This window comes from Rana temporaria, chromosome 8 (genome assembly GCF_905171775.1).
Source record: "Rana temporaria chromosome 8, aRanTem1.1, whole genome shotgun sequence".
NCBI lineage: Eukaryota > Metazoa > Chordata > Amphibia > Anura > Ranidae > Rana > Rana temporaria.
In genome coordinates, this window is record NC_053496.1 from 3738726 (window position 1) to 3766053 (window position 27328).

Genomic DNA, 27328 nt, shown 5'->3' on the forward strand with positions numbered 1-27328 from the left:
CAGGTGTATACAAAGGATCCCGGGGGGGGGAGCGGCGCCCCCGGGTGGCCGGCGGAGGGGGAGACACGGGGAAGCCACGCGCAGCCGATTCTTCAGAGGGGAGGGGCTTTCATTTTATCCGTTACCATGGTAATATTTATTATTATTCATTTTATATTGATCATCAATATATTGGTTTTTCTTCTACAATTATTCTAAATCATCATCATAATTATTTATCTTATTTTTAAAATGAGGATTATTAATTTATTATTATTTTTATACTTAAAAAAAAAAAAATTAGATTTGGATATTTTGTTATTAATAATAACAGAGATTAATAATTACAGAAATGACGATAATAATAATATTTTCTCTCATTATTTGTATTATTATTATTATTATTGATATTATTATTATTATTGATATTATTATTATTATTATTATTATTATTATTATTATTTATGTTTAATCTGTAATTGTTATTATTTATAATCTTATCGTCATTAATTATTTTATTATCATCATCATTTATATTATTATCATCGTTATAATATTATCTATTATTATTATTATTATTAATTAACGATGATAATTTAAATAATGACGATAAAATAATTAATAACGACGATAATAATTTATAAATAATGGCGATAATATAATAACGTTGATAATAATATAAATAATGACGATGATAATAAGAAATAATTAATAACGACAATAATATCATAAATATTTTATTATCGTCATTATTTAAATTATCATTGTTATAATATTATCTATTATTATTTATAATATTATTGTCGTTATTAATTATAATTTATATTATTATCAACGTTATTATATTATCTTTTATTATTTATTATATTATTGTCAATATCAATGATGTGATTATTAACGTTATTAGTTCTATAATATTATCATTGTTATTTCTTGTATTCTTATTGTCATTAATATCCCCGGGCTCTGTGACACATGGGGTTAGGGGGGGGGGAGGGGGTGGTCATGGTGTGGCGGCGGTAAGGCTCGCGATACGCGTGGTTGTGGCGGCGGTAATGCCGCACTTAGGGAGTTAAAATAAGTGATGAGGAAGTGACATGTCGCCTCCTCACTGCCCGGCATATTCCTCTGAAAAGTGATCTATACATGGATCGCTTTTCAGAGGGGTGACTATTCTGATTATATGGGATTGGGGGGGGGGGTCAAGATTAAAAGTAATATACAGACACACCCCCTACAGGCATGGAGTCACCCCTCCGCTCTGCTCTGCGCTTATCTCATGGAGTCACCCCTCCGCTCTGCGCTTATCTCATGGAGTCATCCCTCCGCTCTGCGCTTATCTCATGGAGTCACCCCTCCGCTCTGCTCTTATCTCATGGAGTCACCCCTCCGCTCTGCTCTTATCTCATGGAGTCACCCCTCCGCTCTGCTCTGCGCTTATCTCATGGAGTCACCCCTCCGCTCTGCGCTTATCTCATGGAGTCACCCCTCCGCTCTTATCTCATGGAGTCACCCCTCCGCTCTGCGCTTATCTCATGGAGTCACCCCTCCGCTCTGCGCTTATCTCATGGAGTCACCCCTCCGCTCTGCTCTTATCTCATGGAGTCACCCCTCCGCTCTGCGCTTATCTCATGGAGTCACCCCTCCGCTCTGCGCTTATCTCATGGAGTCACCCCTCCGCTCTGCGCTTATCTCATGGAGTCACCCCTCCGCTCTGCGCTTATCTCATGGAGTCACCCCTCCGCTCTGCGCTTATCTCATGGAGTCACCCCTCCGCTCTGCGCTTATCTCATGGAGTCACCCCTCCGCTCTGCGCTTATCTCATGGAGTCACCCCTCCGCTCTGCTCTTATCTCATGGAGTCACCCCTCCGCTCTGCTCTGCGCTTATCTCATGGAGTCACCCCTCTGCTCTTATCTCATGGAGTCACCCCTCCGCTCTGCTCTTATCTCATGGAGTCACCCCTCCGCTCTGCGCTTATCTCATGGAGTCACCCCTCCGCTCTGCGCTTATCTCATGGAGTCACCCCTCCGCTCTGCTCTTATCTCATGGAGTCACCCCTCCGCTCTGCTCTGCGCTTATCTCATGGAGTCACCCCTCCGCTCTGCTCTGCGCTTATCTCATGGAGTCAACCCTCCGCTCTGCTCTTATCTCATGGAGTCACCCCTCCGCTCTGCTCTTATCTCATGGAGTCACCCCTCCGCTCTGCTCTGCGCTTATCTCATGGAGTCAACCCTCCGCTCTGCTCTGCGCTTATCTCATGGAGTCACCCCCTCCGCTCTGCGCTTATCTCATGGAGTCACCCCTCCGCTCTGCTCTGCGCTTATCTCATGGAGTCACCCCTCCGCTCTGCGCTTATCTCATGGAGTCACCCCTCCGCTCTGCGCTTATCTCATGGAGTCACCCCTCCGCTCTGCGCTTATCTCATGGAGTCACCCCTCCGCTCTGCTCTTATCTCATGGAGTCACCCCTCCGCTCTGCTCTTATCTCATGGAGTCACCCCTCCGCTCTGCTCTGCGCTTATCTCATGGAGTCACCCCTCCGCTCTGCGCTTATCTCATGGAGTCACCCCTCCGCTCTGCTCTTATCTCATGGAGTCACCCCTCCGCTCTGCGCTTATCTCATGGAGTCACCCCTCCGCTCTGCGCTTATCTCATGGAGTCACCCCTCCGCTCTGCGCTTATCTCATGGAGTCACCCCTCCGCTCTGCGCTTATCTCATGGAGTCACCCCTCCGCTCTGCGCTTATCTCATGGAGTCACCTCTCCGCTCTGCGCTTATCTCATGGAGTCACCCCTCCGCTCTGCGCTTATCTCATGGAGTCACCCCTCCGCTCTGCGCTTATCTCATGGAGTCACCCCTCCGCTCTGCGCTTATCTCATGGAGTCACCCCTCCGCTCTGCTCTTATCTCATGGAGTCACCCCTCCGCTCTGCGCTTATCTCATGGAGTCACCCCTCCGCTCTGCTCTTATCTCATGGAGTCACCCCTCCGCTCTGCGCTTATCTCATGGAGTCACCCCTCCGCTCTGCGCTTATCTCATGGAGTCACCCCTCCGCTCTGCGCTTATCTCATGGAGTCACCCCTCCGCTCTGCGCTTATCTCATGGAGTCACCCCTCCGCTCTGCGCTTATCTCATGGAGTCACCCCTCCGCTCTGCGCTTATCTCATGGAGTCACCCCTCCGCTCTGCGCTTATCTCATGGAGTCACCCCTCCGCTCTGCTCTTATCTCATGGAGTCACCCCTCCGCTCTGCGCTTATCTCATGGAGTCACCCCTCCGCTCTGCGCTTATCTCATGGAGTCACCCCTCCGCTCTGCGCTTATCTCATGGAGTCACCCCTCCGCTCTGCGCTTATCTCATGGAGTCACCCCTCCGCTCTGCGCTTATCTCATGGAGTCACCCCTCCGCTCTGCGCTTATCTCATGGAGTCACCCCTCCGCTCTGCGCTTATCTCATGGAGTCACCTCTCCGCTCTGCGCTTATCTCATGGAGTCACCCCTCCGCTCTGCGCTTATCTCATGGAGTCACCCCTCCGCTCTGCGCTTATCTCATGGAGTCACCCCTCCGCTCTGCGCTTATCTCATGGAGTCACCCCTCCGCTCTGCGCTTATCTCATGGAGTCACCCCTCCGCTCTGCGCTTATCTCATGGAGTCACCCCTCCGCTCTGCTCTTATCTCATGGAGTCACCCCTCCGCTCTGCTCTTATCTCATGGAGTCACCTCTCCGCTCTGCGCTTATCTCATGGAGTCACCCCTCCGCTCTGCTCTTATCTCATGGAGTCACCCCTCCGCTCTGCTCTTATCTCATGGAGTCACCTCTCCGCTCTGCGCTTATCTCATGGAGTCACCCCTCCGCTCTGCTCTTATCTCATGGAGTCACCCCTCCGCTCTGCTCTTATCTCATGGAGTCACCTCTCCGCTCTGCTCTTATCTCATGGAGTCACCCCTCCGCTCTGCTCTTATCTCATGGAGTCACCTCTCCGCTCTGCGCTTATCTCATGGAGTCACCCCTCCGCTCTGCGCTTATCTCATGGAGTCACCCCTCCGCTCTGCGCTTATCTCATGGAGTCACCCCTCCGCTCTGCGCTTATCTCATGGAGTCACCCCTCCGCTCTGCGCTTATCTCATGGAGTCACCCCTCCGCTCTGCTCTTATCTCATGGAGTCACCCCTCCGCTCTGCGCTTATCTCATGGAGTCACCCCTCCGCTCTGCGCTTATCTCATGGAGTCACCCCTCCGCTCTGCTCTTATCTCATGGAGTCACCCCTCCGCTCTGCGCTTATCTCATGGAGTCACCCCTCCGCTCTGCGCTTATCTCATGGAGTCACCCCTCTGCTCTGCTCTTATCTCATGGAGTCACCCCTCCGCTCTGCTCTTATCTCATGGAGTCACCTCTCCGCTCTGCGCTTATCTCATGGAGTCACCCCTCCGCTCTGCGCTTATCTCATGGAGTCACCCCTCCGCTCTGCTCTTATCTCATGGAGTCATCCCTCCGCTCTGCGCTTATCTCATGGAGTCACCCCTCTGCTCTGCGCTTATCTCATGGAGTCACCCCTCTGCTCTGCTCTTATCTCATGGAGTCACCCCTCCGCTCTGCTCTTATCTCATGGAGTCACCCCTCCGCTCTGCGCTTATCTCATGGAGTCACCCCTCCGCTCTGCTCTTATCTCATGGAGTCACCCCTCCGCTCTGCTCTTATCTCATGGAGTCACCCCTCCGCTCTGCTCTTATCTCATGGAGTCACCCCTCCGCTCTGCTCTTATCTCATGGAGTCACCCCTCCGCTCTGCGCTTATCTCATGGAGTCACCCCTCCGCTCTGCTCTTATCTCATGGAGTCACCTCTCCGCTCCGCTCTTATCTCATGGAGTCACCCCTCCGCTCTGCGCTTATCTCATGGAGTCACCCCTCCGCTCTGCGCTTATCTCATGGAGTCACCCCTCCGCTCTGCTCTTATCTCATGGAGTCACCCCTCCGCTCTGCTCTTATCTCATGGAGTCACCCCTCCGCTCTGCTCTTATCTCATGGAGTCACCCCTCCGCTCTGCTCTTATCTCATGGAGTCACCCCTCCGCTCTGCGCTTATCTCATGGAGTCACCCCTCCGCTCTGCGCTTATCTCATGGAGTCACCCCTCCGCTCTTATCTCATGGAGTCACCCCTCCGCTCTGCTCTTATCTCATGGAGTCACCCCTCCGCTCTGCGCTTATCTCATGGAGTCACCCCTCCGCTCTTATCTCATGGAGTCACCCCTCCGCACTGCGCTTATCTCATGGAGTCACCCCTCCGCTCTGCGCTTATCTCATGGAGTCACCCCTCCGCTCTGCGCTTATCTCATGGAGTCACCCCTCTGCTCTGCTCTTATCTCATGGAGTCACCCCTCCGCTCTGCGCTTATCTCATGGAGTCACCCCTCCGCTCTGCGCTTATCTCATGGAGTCACCCCTCCGCTCTGCTCTTATCTCATGGAGTCACCCCTCTGCTCTGCGCTTATCTCATGGAGTCACCCCTCCGCTCTGCTCTTATCTCATGGAGTCACCCCTCTGCTCTGCTCTTATCTCATGGAGTCACCCCTCTGCTCTTATCTCATGGAGTCACCCCTCCGCTCTGCGCTTATCTCATGGAGTCACCCCTCTGCTCTGCTCTTATCTCATGGAGTCACCTCTCCGCTCTGCGCTTATCTCATGGAGTCACCCCTCCGCTCTGCTCTTATCTCATGGAGTCACCCCTCCGCTCTGCTCTTATCTCATGGAGTCACCCCTCCGCTCTGCTCTTATCTCATGGAGTCACCCCTCCGCTCTGCTCTTATCTCATGGAGTCACCCCTCCGCTCTGCTCTTATCTCATGGAGTCACCCCTCCGCTCTGCGCTTATCTTATGGAGTCACCCCTCCGCTCTGCGCTTATCTCATGGAGTCACCCCTCCGCTCTGCGCTTATCTCATGGAGTCACCCCTCCGCTCTGCGCTTATCTCATGGAGTCACCCCTCCGCTCTGCTCTGCGCTTATCTCATGGAGTCACCCCTCCGCTCTTATCTCATGGAGTCACCCCTCCGCTCTGCGCTTATCTCATGGAGTCACCCCTCCGCTCTTATCTCATGGAGTCACCCCTCCGCTCTGCGCTTATCTCATGGAGTCACCCCTCCGCTCTGCTCTTATCTCATGGAGTCACCCCTCCGCTCTGCGCTTATCTCATGGAGTCACCCCTCCGCTCTGCTCTTATCTCATGGAGTCACCCCTCCGCTCTTATCTCATGGAGTCACCCCTCCGCTCTGCTCTTATCTCATGGAGTCACCCCTCCGCTCTGCTCTTATCTCATGGAGTCACCCCTCCGCTCTGCGCTTATCTCATGGAGTCACCTCTCCGCTCTGCGCTTATCTCATGGAGTCACCCCTCCGCTCTGCTCTTATCTCATGGAGTCACCCCTCCGCTCTTATCTCATGGAGTCACCCCTCCGCTCTGCGCTTATCTCATGGAGTCACCCCTCCGCTCTGCTCTTATCTCATGGAGTCACCCCTCCGCTCTGCTCTTATCTCATGGAGTCACCCTTCCGCTCTGCTCTTATCTCATGGAGTCACCCCTCCACTCTGCTCTTATCTCATGGAGTCACCCCTCCGCTCCGCTCTTATCTCATGGAGTCACCCCTCCGCTCTGCGCTTATCTCATGGAGTCACCCCTCCGCTCTTATCTCATGGAGTCACCCCTCCGCTCTTATCTCATGGAGTCACCCCTCCGCTCTTATCTCATGGAGTCACCCCTCCGCTCTGATCTCATGGAGTCACCCCTCCGCTCTGATCTCATGGAGTCACCCCTCCGCTCTGCTCTGATCTCATGGAGTCACCCCTCCGCTCTGCTCTTATCTCATGGAGTCACCCCTCTGCTCTGCGCTTATCTCATGGAGTCACCCCTCCGCTCTGCTCTTATCTCATGGAGTCACCCCTCCGCTCTTATCTCATGGAGTCACCCCTCCGCTCTGCTCTTATCTCATGGAGTCACCCCTCCGCTCTGCGCTTATCTCATGGAGTCACCCCTCTGCTCTGCCCTTATCTCATGGAGTCACCCCTCTGCTCTGCGCTTATCTCATGGAGTCACCCCTCTGCTCTGCGCTTATCTCATGGAGTCACCCCTCCGCTCTGCTCTTATCTCATGGAGTCACCCCTCCGCTCTGCTCTTATCTCATGGAGTCACCCCTCCGCTCTGCTCTTATCTCATGGAGTCACCCCTCCGCTCTGCTCTTATCTCATGGAGTCACCCCTCCGCTCTGCGCTTATCTCATGGAGTCACCCCTCTGCTCTTATCTCATGGAGTCACCCCTCCGCTCTGCGCTTATCTCATGGAGTCACCCCTCTGCTCTGCGCTTATCTCATGGAGTCACCCCTCCGCTCTGCGCTTATCTCATGGAGTCACCCCTCTGCTCTGCGCTTATCTCATGGAGTCACCCCTCCGCTCTGCGCTTATCTCATGGAGTCACCCCTCCGCTCTGCTCTTATCTCATGGAGTCACCCCTCCGCTCTGCTCTTATCTCATGGAGTCACCCCTCCGCTCTGCTCTTATCTCATGGAGTCACCCCTCCGCTCTGCGCTTATCTCATGGAGTCACCCCTCTGCTCTTATCTCATGGAGTCACCCCTCTGCTCTGCGCTTATCTCATGGAGTCACCCCTCTGCTCTGCGCTTATCTCATGGAGTCACCCCTCTGCTCTGCTCTTATCTCATGGAGTCACCCCTCTGCTCTGCGCTTATCTCATGGAGTCACCCCTCCGCTCTGCTCTTATCTCATGGAGTCACCCCTCCGCTCTGCGCTTATCTCATGGAGTCACCCCTCCGCTCTGCGCTTATCTCATGGAGTCACCCCTCTGCTCTGCGCTTATCTCATGGAGTCACCCCTCCGCTCTGCGCTTATCTCATGGAGTCACCCCTCCGCTCTGCGCTTATCTCATGGAGTCACCCCTCCGCTCTGCGCTTATCTCATGGAGTCACCCCTCCGCTCTGCGCTTATCTCATGGAGTCACCCCTCCGCTCTGCGCTTATCTCATGGAGTCACCCCTCCGCTCTGCGCTTATCTCATGGAGTCACCCCTCTGCTCTGCGCTTATCTCATGGAGTCACCCCTCCGCTCTTATCTCATGGAGTCACCCCTCCGCTCTGCTCTTATCTCATGGAGTCACCCCTCCGCTCTGCTCTTATCTCATGGAGTCACCCCTCCGCTCTGCGCTTATCTCATGGAGTCACCCCTCCGCTCTGCGCTTATCTCATGGAGTCACCCCTCCGCTCTGCTTTTATCTCATGGACGGGGGGGGTTGTGATTTCAGGGACACTGTGATGGGGGGGGTGATTTTAGGGGCACTGTGACGGGGGGGGTGATTTTAGAGGCACTGTGACGGGGGGATTGTGATTTCAGGGGCACTGTGACGGGGGATTGTGATTTCAGGGGCACTGTGACGGGGGATTGTGATTTCAGGGGCACTGTGACGGGGGGGCTGTGATTTTAGGGGCACTGTGACGGGGGGGGTTGTGATTTCAGGGGCACTGTGACGGGGGGGCTGTGATTTTAGGGGCACTGTGACGGGGGGGCTGTGATTTTAGGGGCACTGTGACGGGGGGCTGTGATTTTAGGGGCACTGTGACAGGGGGGGGTGATTTCAGGGGCACTGTGACGGGGGGGTTGTGATTTCAGGGGCACTGTGATGGGGGGGTTGTGATTTCAGGGGCACTGTGACGGGGGGGTTGTGATTTCAGGGGCACTGTGACGGGGGGGTTGTGATTTCAGGGGCACTGTGACGGGGGGGTTGTGATTTCAGGGGCACTGTGACGGGGGGGGGGTGATTTCAGGGGCACTGTGACAGGGGGGGGTGATTTCAGGGGCACTGTGACGGGGGGGTTGTGATTTCAGGGGCACTGTGACGGGGGGGTTGTGATTTCAGGGGCACTGTGACTGGGGGGTTGTGATTTCAGGGGCACTGTGACGGGGGGGTTGTGATTTCAGGGGCACTGTGACTGGGGGGTTGTGATTTTAGGGGCACTGTGACTGGGGGGTTGTGATTTCAGGGGCACTGTGACGGGGGGGTTGTGATTTCAGGGGCACTGTGATGGGGGGGTTGTGATTTCAGGGGCACTGTGATGGGGGGGTTGTGATTTCAGGGGCACTGTGATGGGGGGGTTGTGATTTTAGGGGCACTGTGACGGGGGGGTTGTGATTTCAGGGGCACTGTGACAGGGGGGTTGTGATTTCAGGGGCACTGTGACGGGGGGGGCTGTGATTTTTAGGGGCACTGTGATGGGGGGGCTGTGATATAAAGGGGACTGTAGAAGACACATGGGCTCAGTGACACAGCAGGAGGTGAGCAGAAACCGCGGTCTGTGATAATCCTGTCGGGTCCGCGGTCGCCGCCCACCACCCTCTGCGCAGGCTGCTGCCCATTATCCGGCCCGGGGGGGGGGGGGGAGACCCCCTTCTATACATTGTATGAACCTCCTGATTTTACAAGATCTTTGTGTGATTTGTTGTAGGTGCGGAAGGTCGCTCAGCTTGGCGTGCGCTCCATCCTGAAGAGACTCCGCCCCCTCCGCTCACCATCCTGCTGCCCCGTCCCCCGCCGCTAGGTTTTGTGTCCCGGAGATGGAGAAGTGGGGAGGTAAGAGGTGTATTGGTGGGAAGGGACAGAACATTGGGGGGGGGACACAGAGAGAGGGCAGAGAAGAGTCTGAGAAGAGAGTACAGTCAGCATGTGAGCTGATCAGATATAGGTGACCTGATGATGGATCTTTGATAACAGGGGAAGAGAAGCCTCACCAGCGCCCATCAGTGCAGCCTCACCAGCGCCCATCAGTGCAGCCTCACCAGCGCCCATCAGTGCAGCCTCACCAGCGCCCATCAGTGCAGCCTCACCAGCGCCCATCAGTGCAGCCTCACCAGCGCCCATCAGTGAAGGAGAAAAATTACCTGTTTGCAAAATTTTATAGCATACTATGAAAACTTTTTTTTTTTTTTCAGTTTTTTTAATTTTTTTTTTCTTTATTGATTTTTTTAGCAAAAAATAAAATAAAAAAACCCCAGTGGTGATTAAATACAAAACACCAAATACCACCAAGAAATCTCTAAAAGCAGACACACCCTGGAGAATAAAATAGTCACAATATTACCGCAAAGGTCTAGGAAACACTAAATTTCACTAAAGTGAATCTTTGTGAAAAATAACCCACAATAAACAACCTACATATTTGGTGAAATATAAAAGACGAGGTCACACCGAGTACATAGATACCCAACATGCCAAACCTTAGATTTGTGTGCGCCTGTGAAATGGCGACATACTTCAGTACCCGATATTTTCTATAGGGGACACTTCATAAGCCCCCCTATAGGTTATCAGTTTAGTGTTTTACGGAGGAGGAGGAGGTCTGGTGCTAGAATTATCGCTCTCACTCCGGCATACGCAGCGATATGTAACGTGTATTGCAGTCAATGTTTTCACATGTAGGTTCCCTCGACGTGAACGTTTCAGTTCTCATGGGAATATATTGGGGGTGGGGGGCCTCAAACATTTTTTTTTTTTTTTTTTTTTTTGGTGGGGTGAGAATTTGTATTTGAGTGTAACTTTATTTTTTTGCAAAAGAAAAACTTTTTGTTCCCTGCTTACGTTTTTTTTTTTTCTTCCCATCACATAAGGGACACAAAGTCCCCCCCCCCCGTGTCTTGATTTTTAGGTGACGGGTTCTCTTCAAGTCACGATAGAGTTGTACAAGTTTCCCAATGCGTTTTGGGGGGTTTAGGCTCTCTCCCTTCATCAAGGCTTACAACTGCTGTGACTGGACTCAGTAGGGTCCTTTTAACACTTGCTTATACTCAAGAGCAGTACTAGCAGGACACATACCAGAGGCATGATATGCAACTTGCTAATACTACTATCTTCTCCCGCTGCACTCCTATGACTACTATCCTCTCCCGCTACACTCCTATGACTACTATCTTCTGCCGCTACACACCTATCACTACTATCTTCTCCCACTACACTCCTTTGACTACTATCTTCTCCCGCTACACTCCTATGACTACTATCTTCTCCCACTACACTCCTATGACTACTATCTTCTCCCGCTACACTCCTATGACTACTATCCTCTCCCGCTACACTCCTATGACTACTATCCTCTCCCGCTACACACCTATCACTACTATCTTCTCCCGCTACACTCCTATGACTACTATCCTCTCCCGCTACACTCCTATGACTACTATCTTCTCCCACTACACTCCTATGACTACTATCTTCTCCCGCTACACACCTATAACTACTATCTTCTCCCGCTACACTCCTATGACTACTATCTTCTCCCACTACACTCCTATGACTACTATCTTCTCCCACTACACTCCTATGACTACTATCTTCTCCCGCTACACTCCTATGACTACTATCTTCTCCCACTACACTCCTATGACTACTATCTTCTCCCGCTACACTCCTATGACTACTATCCTCTCCCGCTACACTCCTATGACTACTATCCTCTCCCGCTACACACCTATCACTACTATCTTCTCCCGCTACACTCCTATGACTACTATCCTCTCCCGCTACACTCCTATGACTACTATCTTCTCCCACTACACTCCTATGACTACTATCCTCTCCCGCTACACACCTATAACTACTATCTTCTCCCGCTACACTCCTATGACTACTATCTTCTCCCACTACACTCCTATGACTACTATCTTCTCCCGCTACACTCCTATGACTACTATCCTCTCCCGCTACACTCCTATGACTACTATCCTCTCCCGCTACACACCTATCACTACTATCTTCTCCCGCTACACTCCTATGACTACTATCCTCTCCCGCTACACTCCTTTGACTACTATCTTCTCCCACTACACTCCTATGACTACTATCTTCTGCCGCTACACACCTATCACTACTATCTTCTCCCACTACACTCCTTTGACTACTATCTTCTCCCACTACACTCCTATGACTACTATCCTCTCCCGCTACACACCTATCACTACTATCTTCTCCCGCTACACTCCTATGACTACTATCCTCTCCCGCTACACTCCTATGACTACTATCTTCTCCCACTACACTCCTATGACTACTATCTTCTCCCGCTGCACACCTATGACTACTACCTTCTCCCGCTACACTCCTATGACTACTATCTTCTTCCACTACACACCTATGACTACTATCTTCTCCTGCTACACTCCTTTGACTGCTATCTTCTCCCGCTACACTCCTATGACTACTATCTTCTCCCGCTACACTCCTATGACTACTATCTTCTCCCGCTACACTCCTATGACTACTATCTTCTCCCGCTACACTCCTATGACTACTATCTTCTCCCGCTACACTCCTATGACTATTATCTTCTCCCGCTACACTTCTATGACTACTATCTTCTCCCGCTACACTCCTATGACTACTATCTTCTCCCGCTGCACTCCTATAACTACTATCTTCTCCCGCTACACTCCTATGACTACTATCTTCTCCCGCTGCACTCCTATAACTATCTTCTCCCGCTGCACACCTATGACTACTATCTTCTCCCGCTGCACACCTATGACTACTATCTTCTCCCGCTACACTCCTATGACTACTATCTTCTCCCGCTACACACCTATGACTACTATCTTCTCCCGCTGCACACCTATGACTACTATCTTCTCCCGCTACACACCTATGACTACTATCTTCTCCCGCTACACACCTATGACTACTATCTTCTCCCGCTACACTCCTATGACTACTATCTTCTCCCGCTACACTCCTATGACTACTATCTTCTCCCGCTACACTCCTATGACTACTATCTTCTCCTGTTACACTCCTATGACTACTATCCTCTCCCGCTACACTCCTATGACTACTATCCTCTCCCGCTACACACCTATCACTACTATCTTCTCCCGCTACACTCCTATGACTACTATCCTCTCCCGCTACACTCCTATGACTACTATCTTCTCCCACTACACTCCTATGACTACTATCCTCTCCCGCTACACACCTATAACTACTATCTTCTCCCGCTACACTCCTATGACTACTATCTTCTCCCACTACACTCCTATGACTACTATCTTCTCCCGCTACACTCCTATGACTACTATCTTCTCCCACTACACTCCTATGACTACTATCTTCTCCCGCTACACTCCTATGACTACTATCCTCTCCCGCTACACTCCTATGACTACTATCCTCTCCCGCTACACACCTATCACTACTATCTTCTCCCGCTACACTCCTATGACTACTATCCTCTCCCGCTACACTCCTATGACTACTATCTTCTCCCACTACACTCCTATGACTACTATCCTCTCCCGCTACACACCTATAACTACTATCTTCTCCCGCTACACTCCTATGACTACTATCTTCTCCCACTACACTCCTATGACTACTATCTTCTCCCGCTACACTCCTATGACTACTATCCTCTCCCGCTACACTCCTATGACTACTATCCTCTCCCGCTACACACCTATCACTACTATCTTCTCCCGCTACACTCCTATGACTACTATCCTCTCCCGCTACACTCCTTTGACTACTATCTTCTCCCACTACACTCCTATGACTACTATCTTCTGCCGCTACACACCTATCACTACTATCTTCTCCCACTACACTCCTTTGACTACTATCTTCTCCCACTACACTCCTATGACTACTATCCTCTCCCGCTACACACCTATCACTACTATCTTCTCCCGCTACACTCCTATGACTACTATCCTCTCCCGCTACACTCCTATGACTACTATCTTCTCCCACTACACTCCTATGACTACTATCTTCTCCCGCTGCACACCTATGACTACTATCTTCTCCCGCTACACTCCTATGACTACTATCTTCTTCCACTACACACCTATGACTACTATCTTCTCCTGCTACACTCCTTTGACTGCTATCTTCTCCCGCTACACTCCTATGACTACTATCTTCTCCCGCTACACTCCTATGACTACTATCTTCTCCCGCTACACTCCTATGACTACTATCTTCTCCCGCTGCACACCTATGACTACTATCTTCTCCCGCTACACTCCTATGACTACTATCTTCTTCCACTACACACCTATGACTACTATCTTCTCCTGCTACACTCCTTTGACTGCTATCTTCTCCCGCTACACTCCTATGACTACTATCTTCTCCCGCTACACTCCTATGACTACTATCTTCTCCCGCTACACTCCTATGACTACTATCTTCTCCCGCTACACTCCTATGACTACTATCTTCTCCCGCTACACTCCTATGACTACTATCTTCTCCCGCTACACTCCTATGACTACTATCTTCTCCCGCTGCACTCCTATGACTACTATCTTCTCCCGCTGCACTCCTATAACTATCTTCTCCCGCTGCACACCTATGACTACTATCTTCTCCCGCTACACTCCTATGACTACTATCTTCTCCCGCTACACACCTATGACTACTATCTTCTCCCGCTGCACACCTATGACTACTATCTTCTCCCGCTACACACCTATGACTACTATCTTCTCCCGCTACACACCTATGACTACTATCTTCTCCCGCTACACTCCTATGACTACTATCTTCTCCCGCTACACTCCTATGACTACTATCTTCTCCCGCTACACTCCTATGACTACTATCTTCTCCTGTTACACACCTATGACTACTATCTTCTCCCGCTGCACACCTATGACTACTATCCTCTCCCGCTACACTCCTATGACTACTATCCTCTCCCGCTACACTCCTATCACTACTATCTTCTCCCGCTGCACACCTATGACTACTATCCTCTCCCGCTACACTCCTATGACTACTATCCTCTCCCGCTACACTCCTATCACTACTATCTTCTCCCGCTACACTCCTATCACTACTATCTTCTCCCGCTACACTCCTATGACTACTATCTTCTCCCGCTACACACCTATGACTACTATCTTCTGCCGCTACACTCCTATGACTACTACCTTCTCCCACTACACACCTATGACTACTATCTTCTCCCGCTAGTAGGACATCACCTCTATCTGCCCCTGGTGGGGACTGACACTCACCATGGAACACCCTTTCCCGTTACCAGAGTAACCTATGCAGTATAGGGGCAGGTGGGGCCAAGCCTGGTTTCACCACCCACACATCCCATAGTTTCTCTGATTTTCATTGGGCAGACCTATAAAAGGATTTTCTTTCCATTCAGTGATGGTGTTATTGAGGTGATTTCTCCATCCATCCAGTTTTGGGGGGGGGGGGGGGGTTGGATACCCCCAGTTTTGGGCAATGAATGTATGGACATTGAAGAGCGATCTGATGGTGCGACTCAAGTGTTCACAGTGAGGACATTCTGAAGGGTTCACAGACTTTCCTGTCACCTGTTTAGATGACTTGTAAATGAAGAGGACCTATCACAGTGGAGGCTCCTGGTCCGTACTGGGGACCACCACCCCCAGCATTGTTCTGGAGCCTCCCTGTGCTAGGTCTCAGAGGCGGCTCTAGGCTTTTGTCAGGCCTTAGGAGAAACTTGACATGGGGCTCCCACTCTCACCCATGATGGGGTAAAATAATTCAAGGACAAGAGCCTCTTCCCCACAACCCTGGCCGGTGGTTGTGGGGGCCGGCGGGCAGGGGACTGGAAGCCCCCCCCTGCAGATCCTGGTCTTTAATAACTAAGGGGCAGGAGCCACCCGGTGATGTCACCTGGTGAACCCGCCCCCTTGTGACATCATTGACTGAGGGCATGCTGGGTCATTGACGTCACAAGGGGTGGTGTCACCGATATTCACTGGTTGTTAGGGACGCTGGCGGCCCCCACTCCTAAATCAGGGCTCTTAACTCTGCCTGAGCACAGCAGCGTTAAGGTCCCCTGTCCCTCAAAACTGGGGTAATAATTTGGGTAAGTTAGGCGGCCGCGAGGCCCCTGTAAGTGCGAGGCCTTAGGCGACCGCCTAATTAAAGAGTCGCCTCTGCTAGGTCTTCTCCAGCATTTCATATACATGGGTTCCCCTCACCCTCTCTTCCTGTGTTCTGTCACTTGGCAGGAGGTGTTGGGGAAGATGGAGGACCCCCCAGAACAGCTGCCTACGCTCAGGAAATCTGACATATCAAAGCCATTCCTGCCCAAGCGCTGAAGCCAGGGGCTCTGGTGGACTCGATGCTGAAGGACCTGGCCACCATCATCCTCAGCACTTCACTCCTGGCGGGATAGGTAGCCTTTGTCATCATATATCCTAAAGGTAAGTGAGAGGTCCCTCGCCTCCTTACCCTGTGGTACATTCCCCCTCACCCCCCACCCTGTAGTAGGTCTCCTATCCCTCACCCCACCCTGTGTGATACGTTCCTCCCCACCTATTCATACTATACCTCTCGCTTCTCCCTGCAGGGGGCGCTTTGATAGAAGAGATGTGGTGGTGAAGAGGATCCTGCCGGAGTGTTTCAGTTTTTGCAGATAGAGAAGTTCAGCTGCTGAGAGAATCTGACGAGATTCCCAACGTCGTCGTCCACTTCTGTACGGAGAAAGACCGCCGGTTCTAGTATATCGCCATAGAGCTGTGTGCAGCCACACCCTGCAGGAGGTCAGTAGTCACCGGAGAGGTTGTCCTCTTCCCCTAATGGCTGTGTGTCTTATGTCTGTCCTCTGTTCCTCAGTATGTAGAAGATGTTTCCGCCCTGGCCTACCCCCACCCCCTCAACATTGGTAGGTGACCAGTCATCTGTGTCTGGTACGGCGGCTGGTGCTCAAATTTTGCGGAAAAAAAAACATACATTTCTGCCACTGTGCCCCATCAGATGCTGCCACTGTGCCCCATCAGATGCTGCCACTGTGCCCCATCAGATGCTGCTACTGTGCCCCATCAGATGCTGCCAGTGCGTCCATCAATTTCTGCCAGTGCGTCCATCAATTTCTGCCAGTGCGTCCATCACTTGCAGCCGCCACTGTGCCCCATCACTTGCAGCCGCCACTGTGCCCCATCACTTGCAGCCGCCACTGTGCCCCATCACTTGCAGCCGCCACTGTGCCCCATCACTTGCAGCCGCCACTGTGCCCCATCACTTGCAGCCGCCACTGTGCCCCATCACTTGCAGCCGCCACTGTGCCCCATCACTTGCAGCCGCCACTGTGCCCCATCACTTGCAGCCGCCACTGTGCCCCATCAATTTCTGCTACTGTGCATCATCAGATCCTGCCACTGTGCCCCATCAATTGCAGCCACTGTGCCCCATCAATTGCTGCCACTGTGCCCCATCAATTGCTGCCACTGTGCCCCATCAATTGCTGCCACTGTGCCCCATCAATTGCTGCCACTGTGCCCCATCAATTGCTGCCACTGTGCCCCATCAATTGCTGCCACTGTGCCCCATCAATTGCTGCCACTGTGCCCCATCAATTGCTGCCACTGTGCCCCATCAATTGCTGCCACTGTGCCCCATCAATTGCTGCCACTGTGCCCCATCAATTGCTGCCACTGTGCCCCATCAATTGCTGCCACTGTGCCCCATCAATTGCTGCCACTGTGCCCCATCAGATGCTGCCACTGTGCCCCATCAGATGCTGCCACTGTGCCCCATCAGATGCTGCCACTGTGCCCCATCAGATGCTGCCACTGTGCCCCATCAGATGCTGCCACTGTGCCCCATCAGATGCTGCTACTGTGCCCCATCAGATGTTCTTTTTCCACTGTTTATGAGTCTTATTCAGGCTAATTCAATTGCAGAACCTAGTTTACGTTTCTATTCATTTAGCTCAGGTGTAACTTAATTTGTAATCACCTGATCACCTGAGGCCGGGTTCACACTAGTCCGACAAACGCTCTGACATTGGGAGCTCATGTCACCGCTCTCCGGTGCCTTCTGCCGGGCTGCGCCGCCGCTACTATCTTCTTTCTAGCTCTTTTACTAGCGGCAGCGGCCAGCCCGGGCTTCCTCCGTCGTCTTCTTCCTTGTCGCCTTCTTCTTCCCTCTTCTTTTTTTTTCCGGTGTTGACTCGACGCTCCCTCCTGCTGGGAAGAAGACGACGGAGGAAGAAGACGACGGAGGAAGCCCGGGCTGGCCACTGCCGCTAGTAAAAGAGCTAGAAAGAAGATAGCAGCGGTGGCGTAGCCCGGCAGAAGGCACCGGAGAGCGGGAGAAGAACCGGGGAGCGTGGAGAGCAGAAGAAGAGAGCGGAGAAGACAGAAGAAGGCCCCCAAAGTCAGAAGAAGACCCCGGGAGAGCGGAGAAGTCGGAAGAAGACCCCCGGAGCTCACTAATAAAATATTTTAAAAACCTGTGTAGTGTGTTTATTTGTTTTGACACTTTTCCTCCCGGTGAATGGGTAGGGGTGCAATGTACCCCATACTCATTCACCTAGGGTGGGGGGCCGGTATCTGGGGGCCCCCTTGTTAAAGGGGGCTCCCAGATTCCGATAAGCCCCCCGCCTGCAGACCCCGACAACCAACGGCCAGGGTTGTTGGGAAGAGGCCCTGTCATCAACATGGGGGCAGGGTGCTTTGGGGTGGGGGGGGCGCCGCAGCGCACCCCCCTGCCCCAGAGCTCCTACCTCCCCATGTTGAGGGCATGCGGCCTGGCACGGTTAAGGAGGGGGGGGGGGCGCTCGCTCGTCCCCACCCCCTTTCCTGACCGGCCGGGCTGCTGCTCGTATACAGGTCTGGTATGGATTTTGGGGTGACCCCCCACGTCATTTTTTCGGCGTAGGGGGTTCCCCTTTAAATCCGCATCAGACCCATGGGCCTGGTATGCTCTTGGAGGGGAACCCATGCCGTTTTTTTTGTTAAAATTTGGTGTGGAGTTCCCCTTCAAGATTCATATCAAACACAGTGCCTGATATTGGCAGGGATCCAAGTCGGGTCCCTGCTCATTGAAAGTCAGACTATAAGTCCAAGGCAAAGTCGGATCAAAGTACTATCCTGTTGATGAATGTTGGATGGATGTAGGAGCAATGTAGGATCAGTGTAGGATCAGTGTAGGACCAATGTTGCAGAGCAAAGTAGGATGAAAGTCGTGTAGTATAGTGTGAACCCAGCCTAAGTTCAGAGAATTTTTGGAGGGCAGCACTGATTTTTTTCCTCCCCCCCCCCCATCAGATGCTGCCACTGTGCCCATCAATTGCAGCCACTGTGCCCATCAATTGAAGCCACTGTGCCCATCAATTGAAGTCACTGTACCCATCAATTGCAGCCACTGTGCCCATCAATTGCAGCCACTGTGCCCATCAATTGCCCCTACTGTGCCCCATAAGATGCTGCCCGGCACTTACCTGTCTCGGAGCGGGTCAGCGGCGGTCTCCTGCACGTCCTCCGTGTCTTCTTCCATTCCTCTCTCAGGCGTCCAATCACAGCGCCTGATGTTTAAGCCAATCAGGTGACAGGTAACAGACCCGGCAACCTGATTGGCTGAGAGGCAAATTCAGTGTTAGCAAAGCGAATCCCACCACACTGACCTACCTGATTCCTACACTGACCACTACACTGACCTACCTGATTCCTACACTGACCACTACACTGACCACTACACTAACCTACCTGATTCCTATACTGACCACTACACTGACCTACCTGACCACTACACTAACCTACCTGATTCCTATATTGACCACGGCACTACACTATACTGACCACTACACTAACCACTATACTACACTGACCACTATACTATACTGACCACTATACTAACCACTACACTGACCACTATACTGCACTGACCACTATACTACACTGACCATTACACTATACTGACCACTACACTAACCACTATACTACACTGACCACTATACTATACTGACCACTATACTAACCACTACACTGACCACTATACTACACTGACCACTACACTAACCACTGACCACTATACTAACCACTACACTGACTACTATACTATACTGACCACTATATTATACTGACGACTATACTATACTAACAACTACACTATACTAACCACTATACTGACCACTATACTACACTGACCACTATACTACACTGACCACTACACTATACTGACCACTACACTATACTGACCACTACACTATACTGACCACTATACTAACTGACCACTACACTATCCTACCTACAGTATTCCTATTTTGCTGAAAGCCCTGAGGGGACACATCATGAAGCTCAGTAAATTATTAATCCGATTTCTGCAGCAGGAGGGGGAGGGGCTTGGAAGGGGCTTTTGGCATCAGGCATGTAACTGTCCATAGTTAGGCAGGCCCGCAGGCATGCTGTGTGTGTTGTTGCTGGCTGGCAATGCATTAACATGTGGCGTGACTCTCCCTAACTAACTGCTGCTGACAGGCGGCTGCTCCGAGTCCCATCTCTCTGAGATGGCTTCCCGCCTCCCTCACAGACTCACCTCCTCTCACAGGCTCACCTCCTCTCCCCGCCTCCCTCACAGGCTCACCTCCTCTCCCTGCCTCCCTCACAGACTCACCTCCTCTCACAGGCTCACCTCCTCTCCCCGCCTCCCTCACAGGCTCACCTCCTCTCCCCGCCTCCCTCACAGGCTCACCTCCTCTCCCTGCCTCCCTCACAGGCTCACCTCCTCTCACAGGCTCACCTCCTCTCCCTGCCTCCCTCACAGACTCACCTCCTCTCACAGGCTCACCTCCTCTCCGCGCCTCCCTCACAGGCTCACCTCCTCTCCTCTCCTCGCCTCCCTCACAGGCTCACCTCCTCTCCTCGCCTCCCTCACAGGCTCACCTCCTCTCCTCGCCTCCCTCACAGGCTCACCTCCTCTCCTCGCCTCCCTCACAGGCTCACCTCCTCTCCTCGCCTCCCTCACAGGCTCACCTCCTCTCCCCGCCTCCCTCACAGGCTCACCTTCTCTCCCCGCCTCCCTCACAGGCTCACCTCCTCTCCCCGCCTCCCTCACAGGCTCACCTCCTCTCCCCGCCTCCCTCACAGGCTCACCTCCTCTCCCCGCCTCCCTCACAGGCTCACCTCCTCTCCCCGCCTCCCTCACAGGCTCACCTCCTCTCCCCGCCTCCCTCACAGGCTCCCCTCCTCTCCCCGCCTCCCTCACAGGCTCACTTCCTCTCCCGCCTCCCTCACAGGCTCACCTCCTTTTTTTTGTTGTCCAGATCGGTATGCCACACTGGGATGGTTTATTAAAACTGGAGCACTCAGAATCTGGTGCAGCATATAAACCAATCGGCTTCCAGATTTTATCAAAGCCTCATTAATCATTTAACGACCGCGCCATAGCCGAATGACGGCTATAGCGCAGCCCGATTACTCTGGGAGAGCGTACATTGACGTCCTCCCAGAATCGCGCTACCCTGGGTCGCGTATACGGGAGTATTCGGGGTCCAGAGGACCCGGTGCGTCATGGTTTACAGTAAATGACCGCTGACAGCAGCCATTTTACAAGTGATCGCTCCATCAAATGACTGAGCGATCACTTGTAAACAAAGCGGCGTCATGTCCGGTTCCTCTCTCCCCTCTTTGTACCGATCGGTACAGTGTGAGAGGAGAGGAGGAGAGATCGGTTGCAGCAGCGCTGTGGGTGGATCTGTAGTGCCCACAGCGCTGCTCTGTGACAATTGCAGCCACAGCCGTCCCTCCAGGCTCAGCCATCCCTCTGTCATACTCATCCATCCGTACTTAGTCATGCTCGGCCATCCCCAGCCATACTTAGCCATATGCGGCCATACTTGGCAATACCCACCCAAAATCGGCCATACTCAGTGATACCCAGCATCTACCCAGCCATACCCACCCATACCCAGTCATATATGGCCATACTCGGCGATACCCAGCAATACCCAGCCATACTCTGTGATACCCAGCCATACTCTGTGATACCCAGCCATACTCTGTGATACCCAGCAATACCCAGCCATACTCTGTGATACCCAGCCATACTCTGTGATACCCAGCCATACTCTGTGATACCCAGCAATACCCAGCCATACTCTGTGATACCCAGCAATACCCAGCCATACTCGGTGATACCCAGCAATACCCAGCCATACTCGGTGATACCCAGCCATACTCGGTGATACCCAGCAATACCCAGCCATACTCTGTGATACCCAGCAATACCCAGCCATACTCTGTGATACCCAGCAATACCCAGCCATACTCTGTGATACCCAGCAATACCCAGCCATACTCGGTGATACCCAGCAATACCCAGCCATACTCGGTGATACCCAGCCGTACTCATGATACCAAGCATCTACTCACCCATACCCAGCAATACTCGGCGTTACCGGGCCATACCCATTCATACGTGGCCATACTCAGCAATACCCAGCCATACTCTGTGATACCCAGCATCTACTCAGCCATATACTGCCATAATAGGTAACATCCCGCCATACCCAGCCATACTCTGCGATACCTAGCATCTACATGGCCATACTCGGCGATACCCAGCCATACTCGGTGATACCCAGCATCTCCCCAGCCATACTCAGCCATACCCAGCCGTACTTAGTCATACCCAGCCATACTCAGCCATACTCGGTGATACCCAAAATCTACCCAGCCATACTCGGCGATACCCAGCCATACTCGGTGGTACTCGGCCGTTCCTAGCTGTTCCCGGTCGTACTCGGCCTCTGTATGTGGCCAGGCTGTGGAAAAGTCTCACACATGTGGTATCGCCGTACTCAGGAGGAGTAGGAGAGTCTATTTTGGGGTGTCATTTTTGATATGTACATGCTGTGTGTTAGAAATATTGTATGAATGGACAACTTTGTGTAAAATATAAAATGCGTTTTCATTTTCTTTCCACATTTTCCAAAAACGTTTAGAAAAAAAATGACATTTTCAAAAGACTCGTTATGCCTTATAGATTATACGTTTGAGTGTTTTCTTTCCAAAATGGGGTCATTTTCATTGTCCTGGTGCTCCAGGGCCTTCAAAAGTGTAAGAGGTAGTCAGGAAATTGGATGTGTAATTTCTGCTCCTAGAACGCCTGAAGGTGCTCCCTGCATGTTGGGCCTCTGTATGTGGCCAGGCTGTGCAAAAGTCTCACACATGTGGTATCGCCATACTCAGGAGGAGGAGCAGAATGTGTTTTGGGGTGTAATTTGTGGTATGCATATGCTGTGTGTGAGAAATAACCTGATATGACAATTATGTGAAAAAATAAAGAAAAAGAAAAAAAATCTTGATTTTGCAAAGAATTGTGGGAAAAATGCACAACTTCAAAAAACTCACCATGCCTCTTACTAAATACATTGGAATGTCTACTTTCCAAAAAGGGGTCATTTGGGGGGTATTTGTACTTTCCTGGCTTCTAAGGACCCTTTCACACGGACTTGTTCGTGTACGGGCTCCGCTTTGCTCAGCGGGGGTCGATCCCCAATGACAGGTCTGTCTCTGCACACTGTGCAGGGACCGACCTGTAAGAGCGCCGCTCTCCCCTATGGGGGATCGAATGAAGACGAACCGTAGAGTCCGCCTTCATCCGAACCGATAGACGGATGGAAAATAGTGTTTCCACCCGTCACACTTTAGCGGGTCGGATGTCAGCGGGCTTGTCACCCCATAGACCTGCATGAAGCGTCTGTTCAGGTCCGCCTAAAAAAACTGAACGGTCCGCCCGTGTGAAAGGGGCCTTATGTCTCGTACACACGACCGGTTTTCCCAGCAGGAAAACTGGCATGAGAGATTTTGCCTGGGAAAACCATCCGTAATGTATGCTCCATCGCAGTTTTCCCGACAGGAAAACTGCGGGGAGAAAAAAAAGAGAACATGTTTTCCTTTTTCCCGGCGGACTTGTTCCCATCAGTAAAACCGATCGTGGTGTGTATGCTTTTCTGAGGGGGGGGGAAGCGCATGCTCAGAATCGAGTATGAGACGGGAGCGCTTGTTCTGGTAAAAATAGCGTTCAAAACGGAGATAGCACATTCGTCACGCTGTAACAGACTGAAAAGCACGAGGCTGAAAAGTGTAAATCGGCTCTCACCAAACTTTTACTAAGACGAGGATCAGTAAAAGCAGCCCAAGGGTGGCGCAGTTTGAATGGAACTTCCCCTTTATAGTCCCGTCCAGGGCAGCCATAACAAATTTTGGGGCCCCCTACACCGCTTTAGGAAGGGCCCCCCTGGAGCAGAGAACCGTTGGGCCCCTTACAGGTATAGTGAAAAAAAAAATAATACAAAAAAAAACAGGAGGGGGGCCAGCCGGGCCTGTAAGGGGCCCTGGGGACCACCGGGCCCCTTACAGGTGTAATGCAAAAAAAAAAAAAACGGGAGGGGGGCCAGCTGGGCCCCTGGAGACCATCGGGCCCCTTACAGGTGTAATGCCTGTACTGTACCCCCTGATGGCGGCCCTGGTCCCGTTGTACGTGGTGTACGTCACCTTCGCTTTGGACGGGGGGTATTTGGCCTGAACTTGTGTATGCAAGGCAGGCTTGAGAGGAATCTCATCGGGGGGAAAAACTTCGTTTTTTTTGTCCTGCCGAGAAAAACGGTGGCGTGTACGAGGCATCAGGGTCTCAAGAATTGAGATCGGCCGTCAGTACTTCAGGTGTGATCAATTTCCAGTGATTGGCACCATAGCTTGTGGACTCTGTGGCCGGGATTCAGAAAGAACTTACGCCGACGGATCTGTTGATACGCGGCGTAAGTTCAAGGATGCGCCCGTCGTATCTATGCGCTGTATTTAGGAAACAAAATACGCCTGAATTTTGACAAGATACGACCGACGTAAGTCTCCTACGCCGTCGTATCTTGGGTGCATATTTACGCTGGCCGCTAGGGGCGCTTTCTGTAGATTTACGCGTCAAATATGTAAATGAGCTAGATACGCCGATTCACGAACGTACTTGCGCCCGTCGCAGTAAGCTACGCCGTTTGCGTAAGGCGTACGTCCGGCGTAACTTTACCCCTCATAAAGCCGGGGTAAGTCATGTTAAGGTATGGACGTCGGAACAGCCGTCGTATATTACATCGTTTACGTAAGTCGTACGTGAATGGGGCTGGGCGTAGGTTACGTTCACGTCGTATGAATGGAGCCGGCGTATCTTAGGGAGTAAATTCGACGTGATTCTGAGCATGTGCGCGCATGCGCCGTTCGGCCATGCATTAACATGGGGTCACGCTTCATTATAATACTACACGCCCACTGCCTTGCTACTTTGAATTAGGCGGGCTTACGCCGGCGATTTTACGTTACGCCAGCGCAAGAAAGGGAGCAAGTGCTTTGTGAATACAGTACCAGCCTCTCCAAGTTACGTTGGCGTAGCGCATATCAGATGCGATACGCCGCTCTAAAGATGCGCCGATCTCTCTGAATCCGGGCCTGTAACTTTAACCGCTTCCCGACCACCGCATGTAGATATACGTCGGCAGAATGGCACGTACAGGCACATTGGCGTACCTGTACGTCCCTTCCTTTCCGCGGGTCGGGGGTCCGATCGGGACCCCCCCCCCGCTACATGCGGCGGTCGGATTCCCTCGGGGGGGGATCCGGGACGACGGCGCGGCTATTCGTTTATAGCCGCTCCGTCGCGATCGCTCCCCGGAGCTGAAGAACGGGGAGAGCCGTATGTAAACACGGCTTTCCCGTGCTTCACTGTGGCGCTGCATCGATCGAGTGATCCCTTTTATTAGGGAGACTCGATCAATGACGTCATTCCTACAGCCACATCCCCCCTACAGTTGTAAACACACACTAGGTGAACCCTAACTCCTACAGCGCCCCCTGTGGTTAACTCCCAAACTGCAACTGTCATTTTCACAATAAACAATGCAATTTAAATGCATTTTTTGCTGTGAAAATGACAACGGTCCCAAAAATGTGTCAAAATTGTCCGAAGTGTCCGCCATAATGTCGCAGTCACGAAAAAAAATCGCTGATCGCCGCCATTAGTAGTAAAAAAAAATAATTAGAAAAAATGCAATAAAACTATCCCCTATTTTGTAAACGCTATAAATTTTGCGCAAACCAATCGATAAACGCTTATTGGGATTTTTTTTTTACCAAAAATATGTAGAAGAATACGTATCGGCCTAAACTGAGGAAAAAAAAAATGTATATATGTTTTTGGGGATATTTATTATAGCAAAAAGTAAAAAATATTATATTTTTTTTCAAATTGTCGCTCTATTTATTTTTGTTTATAGCGCAAAAAATAAAAACCGCACAGGTGATCAAATACCACCAAAAGAAAGCTCTATTTGTGGGGGAAAAAAGGACGCCAATTTTGTTTGGGAGTCACGACCGCGCAATTGCCTGTTAAAGCGACGCAGTGCCGAATTGTAAAAACCCCTTGGGTCATTTAGCAGCATATTGGTCTGGTCCTTAAGTGGTTAACAAAGACCAAATAATATGCACAGATTTGGGTTATTTTTACCAAAGATATGTAGCAGTATACATTTTGGCCAAAACTTATGAAGAAAAATTACTAATTTGACATTTTTTATAACAGAAACAAAGGAAAGTGCACTTTTTATTACAGAATTTTCAGTCTCCTTTTTTTTGTTTTATAGTGCAAAAAAATAAAAAAAAACAGCAGTGAATAAATAGCACCAAAACAAAGCTCTATTTGAGTGGGAAAAAAAAGACAAAAAATGTCATATGGGTACAATGTAGCATGACTGAGTAATTGTCATTCAAAACATGACAGCGCTGAAAGATGAAAAATCGGCCTGGGCAGGAAGGGGGGTGTAAGTGGCCGGTATTGAGGTGGTTAATAAAAAAAATACACATTTTATTAAAGCGAGTTAAAAACATTTTTGTTCTGAATTTTGGGGTGTCGCTCGCTGTCAGACATAATCCTCCAAAATGAAAAGAGAGAAATGCTGGGAATCGATCGCTTTGTGTAACGCATCTATATAGAAATGATACGAGGTTCACTTTTTGAATTACTGAAATAAATGAAGGTTTTTTTTTTTCTGACGATATTTGAATGTTGGGAGACTCTCCTGTAGACTTTCTCCTGTATTGATGGAGGGAATCTCATCCTTTCAGGTGACCCGCAGGTTCGGGATCCCCGGCCTGAAGCGGGGGATGGAGTGGTTTGGGTATCATGGAGGACATTGCCGCTCCCCTCTTCTCCCGCTCACAGGACAGGAGGAGAAGGAATTACGGACGGTGTTTACAGACAACGGCTGGCTCTGATCCGGGAAGAACGCGCAACGGATCTCCTTCCTCGGAATGTTTCATTTTCTATGTATCCGGGGGAAAAATACATCCCATAAAATAAATCCTCCGCATGGAGCAAATAAATGTCATCTCATCCAACGCCGGCTTCTCTGTCCCCCTCATTTCCACCTACTGGGGCGCAATCCACAGGGCTGCTACTAAACTAGAAGGTTGGGGGAGGAACAGTAAAGGGGCGGGGGCTCTGATGGAACCCTGATATAAGGGAAGACTCTGATGGAACCCTGATATAA

At 51.2% G+C, this 27328-nt stretch overlaps 1 long non-coding RNA gene across 2 annotated transcripts; it reads left to right on the plus strand.

The window, feature by feature from the left end:
• LOC120946636 lies at positions 1 to 27176 on the plus strand. 2 transcript variants are annotated; one of them, XR_005750775.1, is made up of 5 exons: positions 1 to 129; positions 9479 to 9603; positions 16020 to 16214; positions 16361 to 16553; positions 26904 to 27176. It is a non-coding gene; the product is annotated as an uncharacterized LOC120946636 (long non-coding RNA). The 2 variants fall into 2 exon arrangements; XR_005750776.1 differs by lacking the exon at positions 9479 to 9603 and having other exon boundaries at positions 3 to 129.
• Positions 27177 to 27328: the final 152 nt, after the last annotated feature.